Source organism: Triticum urartu, chromosome 2A, assembly GCF_056163025.1.
Source record: "Triticum urartu cultivar PI428250 chromosome 2A, HENAU_Tu73, whole genome shotgun sequence".
Classification (NCBI taxonomy): Eukaryota; Viridiplantae; Streptophyta; class Magnoliopsida; order Poales; family Poaceae; genus Triticum; species Triticum urartu.
This window is the reverse complement of record NC_141874.1, coordinates 225,887,131-225,897,411: the sequence shown is the minus strand read 5'-3', so window position 1 is coordinate 225,897,411 and position 10,281 is coordinate 225,887,131.

Below are 10,281 nucleotides of genomic sequence, written 5' to 3'. Positions count from 1 at the left end.
ATTTTTCCAGAGGTGACCCCGGGTTATCGAATCCACGCGAGGAAGATTCCATTGAAGCGATGGTCTCTAGCAAGCTTTTTTCAAAGTGTCAAATCCAGCTTTTGACCGGATCAACAAGTGATACGTCTCCAACGTATATATAATTTTTTTATTGTTCCATGATATTATAATATAATTCTTGGATGTTTATATACACTTTCAAGCAATCACATATCATTTTGGGGACTAACCTATTAACTTAGTGCGTAGTGTCAGTTGTTGTTTTTTGCATGTTTCAGAATATCAGTACCGAACGAAGTCCAAATGCCGCAAAACCTTTTGGAGATTTTTTTTGGACATAAGAGACCCTGGAAGTTTCGGGGGGGGGGGACGCGAAGATGGAGTAGTGGCCCACAAGGCACCAGGGCGTGCACAGGGGGTAGGGCATGATACGTCTCCAACGTATCTATAATTTTTTATTGTTCCATGCTATTATATTATCCATCTTGGATGTTTTATATGCTATTTTATATTATTTTTGGGACTAACCTATTAACCTAGATCCCGGTGCCAGTTTCTGTTTTTCCTTGTTTTTGAGTTTTACAGAAAAGGAATACCAAACGGAGTCCAAACGAGCTGAAACTTTACGACGATTTTTTTGGACTAGAAGAAGCCCATGAAGTATCAGAGATGGACCAGAGGAGCCACGAGGCATCCACAAGGGCACCCCTACCTTGCCGCTGCCTCGTGGACTCCCTGACTTGAAACCGATGCAAAAAATTCCTATAAATCCAGAAACCCCCAGAAAGAAACCTAGACCGGGAGTTCCACCGCCGCAAGCCTCTAGAGCCACGAAAAACCAATCGGGAGCCCGTTCCGGCACCCTGTCGGAGGGAGAAACCATCACTGGTGGCCATCTTCATCATCCGGGCGGTCTCTATGATGAGGAGGGAGTAGTTCACCCTCGGGCCGAGGGTATGTACTGGTAGCTATGTGTTTGATCTCTCTCTCTCTCTCTCTCTCTCTCGTGTTCTTGATTTGGCACGATCTTGATGTATCGCGAGCTTTGCTATTATAGTTGAATCATATGGTGTTTCTTCCCCTCTACTTTCTTGTGATGAATTGAGTTTTACCTTTGAGGTTTCACTATTATTAGATTGAATACTATTATGGATTTGAGAACACTTGATGTATGTCTTGCGTGGGATACCCGTGGTGACAATGGAGTGTTCTATTGATTCACTTGATGTATGTTTTGGCACTCAACTCGCGGATTCCCGAGGTGACATTGGGGTAATCTATGCATAGGGGTTGATGCACGTTTTCGTCCTTGTTTCTCCGGTAGGAATCTTGAGGCACTCTTTGAGGTTCTTTGTGTTGGATTGAATATTATGAATCTGAAGTTGTTTGATGCACATCGTATAATTGACCCATAGATACTTGCGGTGACATTGAAGTATCTAGGTGACATTAGGGTTGATTGATATGTATCATATGGTGTTATTTTACTACGAACTCTAGGGATGTTTTTGACACTTATAGGAATAGCTCAATGTATTGATCGGAAATAATAACTTTGAGGTGGTTTTGTACCCTACAAGCAATTTCATCTTATGTTCTCCACGATAGGAACTTTGGACCGACTCTTTGTTGCACGTTGAGGGATTGTTATATGATCTAATTATGTTATCATTGTTGAGGGAACTTGCACTAGTGAAAGTATGAACCCTAGGCCTTGTTTCCAAGCATTGCAATACCGTTTTCGCTCACTTTTGTTACTTCCTACCTTGCTGCTTTTATATTTTCAGATTACAAAAACCCATATCTACTATCCATATTGCACTTGTATCACCATCTTGATAACCCACAAGTATAGGGGATCGCAACCGTTTTCGAGGGTAGAGTATTCAACCCAAATTTATAGATTCGACACAAGGGGAGCCAAAGAATATTTGAAGGTAATAGCCGTTGAGTTGTCAATTGAACCACACCTGGAGATTAATTATCTATAGCAAAGTGATCAGTAGCAAAGTAGTTTGATAGTTTTGATAGTGGTAACAGTAGCAACCGTAACAATAACAGTGATAGTAGTAATTTTGTAGCAAGTGTAACAGTGATGATAGCAGTAGTAACTTAGTAGAAACAATATGGAAAAGTTCGTAGGCATTGGATCGATGACTTGTTGGATGATATTCATCATGTGACAGTTATAGCCTAGGGCGATACGGCACTAGCTCCAGTTCATCGATATAACGTAGGCATGTATTCCGTAAATAGTCATACGTGCTTTATTAAAAGAACTTGCATGACATCTTTTGTCCTACCCTCCCATGGCAGCGGGGTCCATATTGGAAACCAAGGGATATTAAGGCCTCCTTTTAATAGAGAACCGGAACAAAGCATTAACACATAGTGAATACATGAAATCCTCAAACTACGGTCATCACCGAGAGTGGGCCCTGTTGTTGTCACTCCGGGGTTGTTGGATCATAACACGTAGTAGGTGACTATAACTTGCAAGATCAGATCTAGAACATGGATATAATGGTGATAACATAAACGGTTCAGATCTGAAATCATGGCACCCGGGCCCAAAGTCACAAGCATTAAGCATGGCAAAGTCGTAGCAACATCAATGGATACTAGGGATCAGGCCCTAACAAAACTAACTCAATTACATGATGAATCTCATCCAACTCCTCACCGACCAGCGAGCCTACGAAGGAATTACTCACTCTCCGTGGGGAGCATCATGGAATTGGCAATGGAGATGGGTTGGTGATAACGAAGAACGAAGACCCCCCTCTCCGGAGCCCCAAACGGACTCCAGATCTGCCCTCCCGAGGAAGAACAAGGCTTGGCGGCGGCTCCGTCTCGTGGATCGCGATAATTCTTTCTTCCTAATTTTTTTCTCTGAAAATAGGAATTTATAGTGTCAGGGTTGAGGTCTGCGGGGCCACCAGGTGGGTACAACCCACCTAGGCACGCCAGGAGAGGGGGGCGCGCCCTGGTGGCTTGTGCCCACCCAGGTGCCCCTCTCCGGTAGGTCTTGGCTCCAGAAATTCTTATTATTGATATAAAAAATCCTCGCAAAATTTCGTTCCATTCCGAGAACTTTTATTTCTGCACAAAAACAACACCATGGTAGTTTCATTCAGATCATGCAAATTAGAGTCCAAAACAAGAGGGAAAGCGTGAGAAAAAGTAGATACATTGGAGACGTATCAACTCCCCCAAGCTTAAACCTTTGCTTGTCCTCAAGCAATTCAGTTGTTAAACTGAAAGTGAGAAAGAAAAAACTTTTACAAACTCTTTTGCTCTTGTTTGCATAAATAAGCTTAAACAACACCCAGGTTTTCAACCAACATTATAACTAACCATGTCGAAAATAACTCTTAAAGATTATAATGACTCATATCAATGACATAATCAGCTAGCGAGCAATAATAAGATATCTCAAATGGCAACATGTTGTCAAAACAACCATGATATAATATGACAATAGTGGTATCTCGCTAGCCCTTTCCGAGACCGCAAAACATAAATGCAGAGCACCTCCAAAGTTCAAGCAGCGACTAAACATTGTAATTAGTGGTAGAAAATATCCAGTCATGATGCACCCAAACATTAGCTACACACAATGCATAAATCATGACAGCTGTGCTCTACTCAGTTTCTGGCGCTTGTTTTAGAAGGTGATGAAACAACATAAAAGTAAATGGAAAGTCCCTTCACAGAGGGAAGCAGTGATTTGCAGAGGTGCCAGAGCTCAATTTTTAAAACAGAGGTAAATGATATTTTGAGACATGCACCCTTCTCATTTATTTCACAACCATCCGTTATCAACATCTTCCATGCTAAGCACGCTAGTGGCGGTTTCCAAGCGATAAAAGTAAAGGTTTACCCCCCTCCACCATCAATCACACTCCACGACTTGTCCGAAACAATAGGTGCCGTCCATACCAACATCAGTCCCGTGGGAGTTTTGTTTAATTATTTGCATTTTGAGTTTGGGACTGGGAATCCCTATTACCGCCCACTTTCTCGTGCGATGGCGAGTGAATAAACACTCGACCTGAGAACAACCCACTTAGCATGGAAGATATCAACCACCTCCTGTCGTTCCATGAACGATCCAAGCACACAAAACGGATAATTTTTAGAAGTTTTTAGAGGTGGCACATGCAAATTTACTTAGGACGGCAGGGTAATACCATATATAGGTAGGTATGGTGGACTCATCTGGAATAACTTTGGGTTCAAGGTTTTTGATGTACAAGCAGAATTCCCATTTAGTACAGGCGAATGCTAGCAATTTAGATCGAGAAGCGGCCAGCTAGAGAGAAACAACCACTACTACAGGATGCTGCTAACGCGACACTACAATCAAAGACCCTTCGAGAAACTGTGTGCAATGCCATAATCGCAAACGGTATTGTATGAAAACTGTCAAAAAAGGTGAAAACGTTTGCGATGGAGGATGCATCAAACACGGTTCAGATTTTACTTGTGTGTGCGATCCAGGGCATACGGTTCAATCCAATGAACTGTTTGCAATGAGGCGGAACAAAAGAAACGGGCAGCCTGATGAAGGCGTGTGCGATATAGAGCATACGGTTCACTCGGATGAACTATTTGTGATTAGGCAACACAAAAGAAACGGGAAGACAGATGAAGGTGTGTGCGATATATAGCATACGGTTCACTCGGATGAACTGTTTGTGATTAGGCAACACAAAAGAAACGGTCAGCCAGATCAAGGTGTGTGTGATTAAGGGCATACGCTTCAGAAGGATTAACTGTTTGCGATTAGGCAACATATCAGAAACGGGTAAGCCGGATCAAAGTGTCTGCGATTGATGGCATACACTTCACATGGATGAACTGTTTGCGATTAGCCACACCAAACTGAAACAGTTAGATATATCAACGTGTGTGCGCTAGATGGGCACACCCATTCTAATTAAAAGACCTGTGCTGACATTGCCTATTGCGGTGCACCATATGGTGCAAGCGCCACATACACGGCCGAGAAGGCGTACGTGCCCATGTTAGGCCTTCCGGGAATAGTGCCGCACTTATAACCGTCAGTAAATTTTGAGCATGCGTCCCGTCACATTCCAAATTGCAAACATGTTCAGACCGATCAAAAGCTAAACGGTTTCCCACTTACGAGCGTATTACTACACGGTTATAAATACTACTACCTGAAGATGACTGCACATTCCTCCTCAACTCCTCATCCACAAAAAGTCAAAAACAAACAAGTCATTCACCATCGTTCCCTTGCGTCCGCCATGGCCAGCGTGAGTTCTGGGTCGATAGATTGCCACCAGGGAGAGGCGAGCCTAGAAGCGAGAGCACGAGAGATGTCCCGCCTCGCTGCGATAGCAGCCAACATGTCCTGCCGCACGGCTGTAGCAGCAGAGAGGTCCCGTCGCGCCGCCGAAGCATCACGGAGGACCCGCCGCATCGTCGATGCAGCAGACTGGTCCGACCGCGCCGCGAAAGCAGAAGAGATGTCCCGCCGCGCCGCGAATGCAGCAGAGATGTCCTCCCTTGCTGCAGCAGCTTGGGAAAATGCCTCGCGGGCAGGCGAGGACTCTTGCATGCGTGCCCTCGTCCATAGGCAGATGGATCAGATCTCCAGGTGGGCGAGGTTTCAGGATGACCTGCAAGCCTTGTTTGAACAGTCTACCGACGTCATCCGACAACTAAATGAGAGCAATGCGAAGCTTCGGGCCGAGTGCGACCTGTTGAGGGCGAAGATCGTCGGAAGTGCAGAGCAGCAGGAGCAGACCACTGCCTTGTTGAAGAGGACCGGCATCATCGTCGAGAAACTTATGGGCGAGAATAACAAGCTGCGCATCAAGCGCAGAAGGCTGGTGGAGGAATCTGTGGATGCTCTCAAGCAGCATCTTGAGGACAAGATAGAGCTCGTTGCGGAGACTAGTTCCCGCGGCCTATAGCAACGCATCAAGAAAGTAGAGATCAGCAAGCCAGATCGTTCTCTTCATTCTTCTTTTGCCCTTGTGTATTTAGGGCGTTGCCGCATGTGGCTTTTTTAATTATATTTCTAAATATGTAAGACAATTATTATCCACTGTCATCGTCCTTATATTCATCATGCTTGCTATAAGTCGCAGTCGATGCTATATAGGTCCGTCGAATCTCACATCAAGATCCGTGCAAAACTTTCTTTTCAGATTTTCATTTTTCTCTCTTAAATCTCAGTCCAGTGAGACATATAGCCACGCCATAGAACTGGTGCTCGGGCGCCATTAATGGACACGTTGGGAGGGAGGTGCGCGGCGGGTAGTGGTCAAAGGGCTCTCCTCCCGATGAGCACGCACAGGGGTCTGATCGCACGCTTCCCTACTCAAATAGCTACCCCGCACGGTACCTCCTAGCCAATAAAAAAGGGGACGCGTGGCCGCACGTAATTGGTAAGTCGAACGCCCACGGTTTCAATAATACTTGTGTTTCCGATTTGTAACGTGACAACACTTGTTCCAAAATGACTTTGCTGATTGTTAATGTGTGGACCTTCGCAAATCGGACGGAAAAATTACCACAACATGTTGGTGCCATGTCATGAGACCATACCAAGTTTCATGATTTTCAGGCATGTTTTGGAATTACAGGAATTAAAAAACCAAGTTTCTCAATGTTTTCGGCCGAGCCACGACGCCTAGATGTTTAAATTTCACTCCCATCTCTTGCATGGGACCTAGAAATTCACCCAAAGACACACATGTGATTTTTCAAACAACTTTGGTGCACTGGGGCATGTGCAGGTAGTTCAAATTTGAATTATGCACATTAAATGCCCAGAAACTCAATTAATGTATAAAAAGGCCAAACAAACCCGGAATAATTCCAAAATTTAGCATGATACTTCTATTTGGTCTAATCTAGACGTGTAAAAAAAATAAGGCGGGAGAAGGCAGTGTACGTATGTTGTTTCACACACAGAGGTGACACGTTCCCTCTCGGAACCACGCGCCTTCTTGAGGGAAGCTCCGGTTTGCAAGAAGCTTACACCAAAGCTTGTCCCAATTCGGCCAAAAAATTTACCGCAGCATGTTGGTGCCATGTCACGACACCATGCCAAGTTTCATGATTTTCAGGCGTGTTTTGGATTTACAAGAATTAAAAAACCAAGTTTCTCAATATTTCCGGCCGAGCCACGATGCCCAGATGTTTGAATTTCATTCTCATTTCTTGCATGAGACCTATAAATACACCCAAGGACACACATGTGATTTTTCAACCAACTTTGCTGCACTGGAGCATGTGCTTGTAGTTTAAATTTGAATTATGCACATTAAATGCGCAGAAACTCAATCAATGTAGGAAAAAGGCCCAACGAACCCGGAATAATTCCAAAATTTAGCACAATACTTCTATTTGGTCTAATTTGCCTGTGTAAAAAAATTAAGGCGGGAGAAGGCAGTGTACGTATCTCATTTCGCACACGGAGGTGACATGTTCCCTCTCGGAACCACGAGCCTTCTTGAGGAAAGCTCCGGTTTGCAAGAGGCTTACACCAAAGCTTGTCCCAATTCGGACAAAAAGGTTACCGCAGCATGTTCGTGCCATGTCATGAGACCATGCCAAGTTTCATGATTTTCAGGCGTGTTTTGGAATTACAGGAATTAAAAAAAAACCAAGTTTCTCAATCTTTTCGGCCGAGCCACGACGCCTAGATGTTTGAATTTCACTCCCATCTCTTGCATGGGACCTAGAAATTCACCCAAGGACACACATGTGATTTTACAAACAACTATGGTGCACTGGAGCACATGCTTGTAGTTCAAATTTGAATTATGCACATTAAATGCCAGAAACTCAATTAATGTATAAAAAAGGCCAAACGACCAAGGAATAATTCCAAAATTTAGCACGATACTTCTATTTGGTCTAATCTGCTTGTGCAAAAAAAATTAAGCCAGGAGAAGGCAGTGTACGTATGTTGTTTCGCACACGGAGGTGACACGTTCCCTCTCGGAACCAAGAGTCTTCTTGAGGGAAGCTCCGGTTTGCAAGAAGCTTACACCAAAGCTTGTCCCAATTAGGCCAAAAAATTACTGCAGCATGTTGGTGCCATGTCATGACACCATGCCAAGTTTCAGGATTTTCAGCCATGTTTTGGATTTACAGGAATTAAAAAACCAAGTCTCTCAATCATTCTGGCTGAGCCACGACACCCGGATGTTTGAATTTTATTCCCATTTCTTGCATGGGACCTATAAATTCACCCAAATACACACATGTGATTTTTCAGCAAACTTTGGTGCATTGGAGCATGTGCTTGTAGTTCAAATTTGAATTATGCACATTAAATACCCAGAAACTCAATTAATGCATAAAAATGCCAAACGAACCCGGAATAATTCCAAATTTAAACACGACACTCATGTACTAGTTGCATGTTCACTGTACGTAAATGTTCTAGCAATTCAAACACCATCCTTTCCCTCCTTAACACCATTTTGTCTTTCAAAACATAATGAAAAAATCAGGTATATCACAAACAGTTTACTAGAAAGAATCGTGTGGGATGCGATATAAAATATCTTGGCGCACCGTCTTGTCTGGCTTACGCAGGAAGCTTCTTCGTCTACAGTCCACCGCCCTCGCTTGAACCACACTTGCGCGCCAGTTTCTTGCGGCACCGAGCAAATTTTTTTTGCCACCGCGGAATTATCTATCTCCCCGCCCCCTCCCTCCTACCAAAAGCCACATTTCCACTGTTCCTCCTTGCTTTCCAAGTTCAAACCTTCACTGCTGCTTAATGGCAACTGAGCCTCCTCGCTGGCGACCCTTCTTCTTGTAGCGCCGCCTCCTCCCCGGCTACCCTTCTTCTTGTAGTGCCACCTTCTCGCCGGAGACCCTTCTTCTTGCAGCGCCGCCTCCTCGCGGGAAACCCTTATTCTTGCTCCGCGGCCTCCTTGTCGCCGACCCTTCTTCTTGCTACGCGGCCTCGTCGATATGGTCAGGTAATCCACACCCCACCCAGACCATCCTCCTCCTTTCCCATCCCACATGCCTCGACTGACGGAGCGACACCTTCCACCGAAATCACTGCCCCCTCCTCCAAAAATAAGTGCCGCCCATAGCCATTTTACACGCAGTATAACATGGAGCTGAGTAGCATGCGGCCGCATGCGCGAACGAGGTCGCTATGGCTGACATGCGTGTCGACCGCCAGATCTTGGAGGAGCACCTCGTCTTCAAGGCCACCGTCGATACTGCTGCACGGTTGTCTACTTGAAAATATAGTTCGTGATGTTTTCTCGAGGCCACCGCCAGTGCCTTCTAGTGATTTGTCCTCTGTAATGTTAATATGCAATCTGATGTTCAGTTAACAGTTTGGTCCTCTGAAATGTAATGTTCAGTTAACACTTTGGTCCCACAATTGCTACATTTCGTAGTACTGTTCTCAAGCATTCTTTGTTTTGTTAACTGTCTTATCTTCTAGTACATGTTTCTATTCTGCAGTGTCGTGCTCAGTTAACTATTTTGGTTCATTTGGTCTACTGTCCATTTAACTGTTTGGTTCAGTTATGCAATTTGATTTTCATTTGCTGTGGGTACAATTTTCTATTGTTATGCATGTGCCACCAATCGAATTTGGCTGTACTCAATACATATTCTACTGATAGTATGGCAACTCTCAGTTAACCTAATCAAGATCTTCCTTATGTGTGTTGCAGGGAAACAATGGGAGACACTGCGGTTTACCATCGAGGTTTGTTCAAGCAGGGTCCTTTGGCCAATAGCACATTATTGTGCAGTTTCAGGAATCATTCTAATATTTAGGTTTCTTACAATTTGGTCTTGCACATGTAGGTCCTGCTGTCAGAGTATTAGACCCACTGTTCAACCCATTTTGCATATGGGGAAATGAGATGTCCATGAATATCAGCCAAGTCAAGAAACTCAGAAAGATTGTTAGGATGAAGAAGCTTGCGACGAATAACAACAAGATCGTTGTTTGCACAATGAAGAAGACATCAGTCAACTATAGGATGGTACCGACTCTTTTACCTTGTTTTTACCCCTTGCGCCATTTCAAAATTTACAAAAGCAATTTATGCATAGCTTTGTTTTCAGTACTTTTCAAAGCAGTTCACCGATGATTACCTCTCAAACCACCTGCATGGTCAAGAGGCAAGGAAGGTATTCATTCAACACCCACGGTACAATATTGAAGTCTTGCTGAAGAGGACGAAGGTTGGGCGGGCAATTATCCATAGCCACTGGCCTAAAGTTGCAAGGACATTCAACATCACTGAA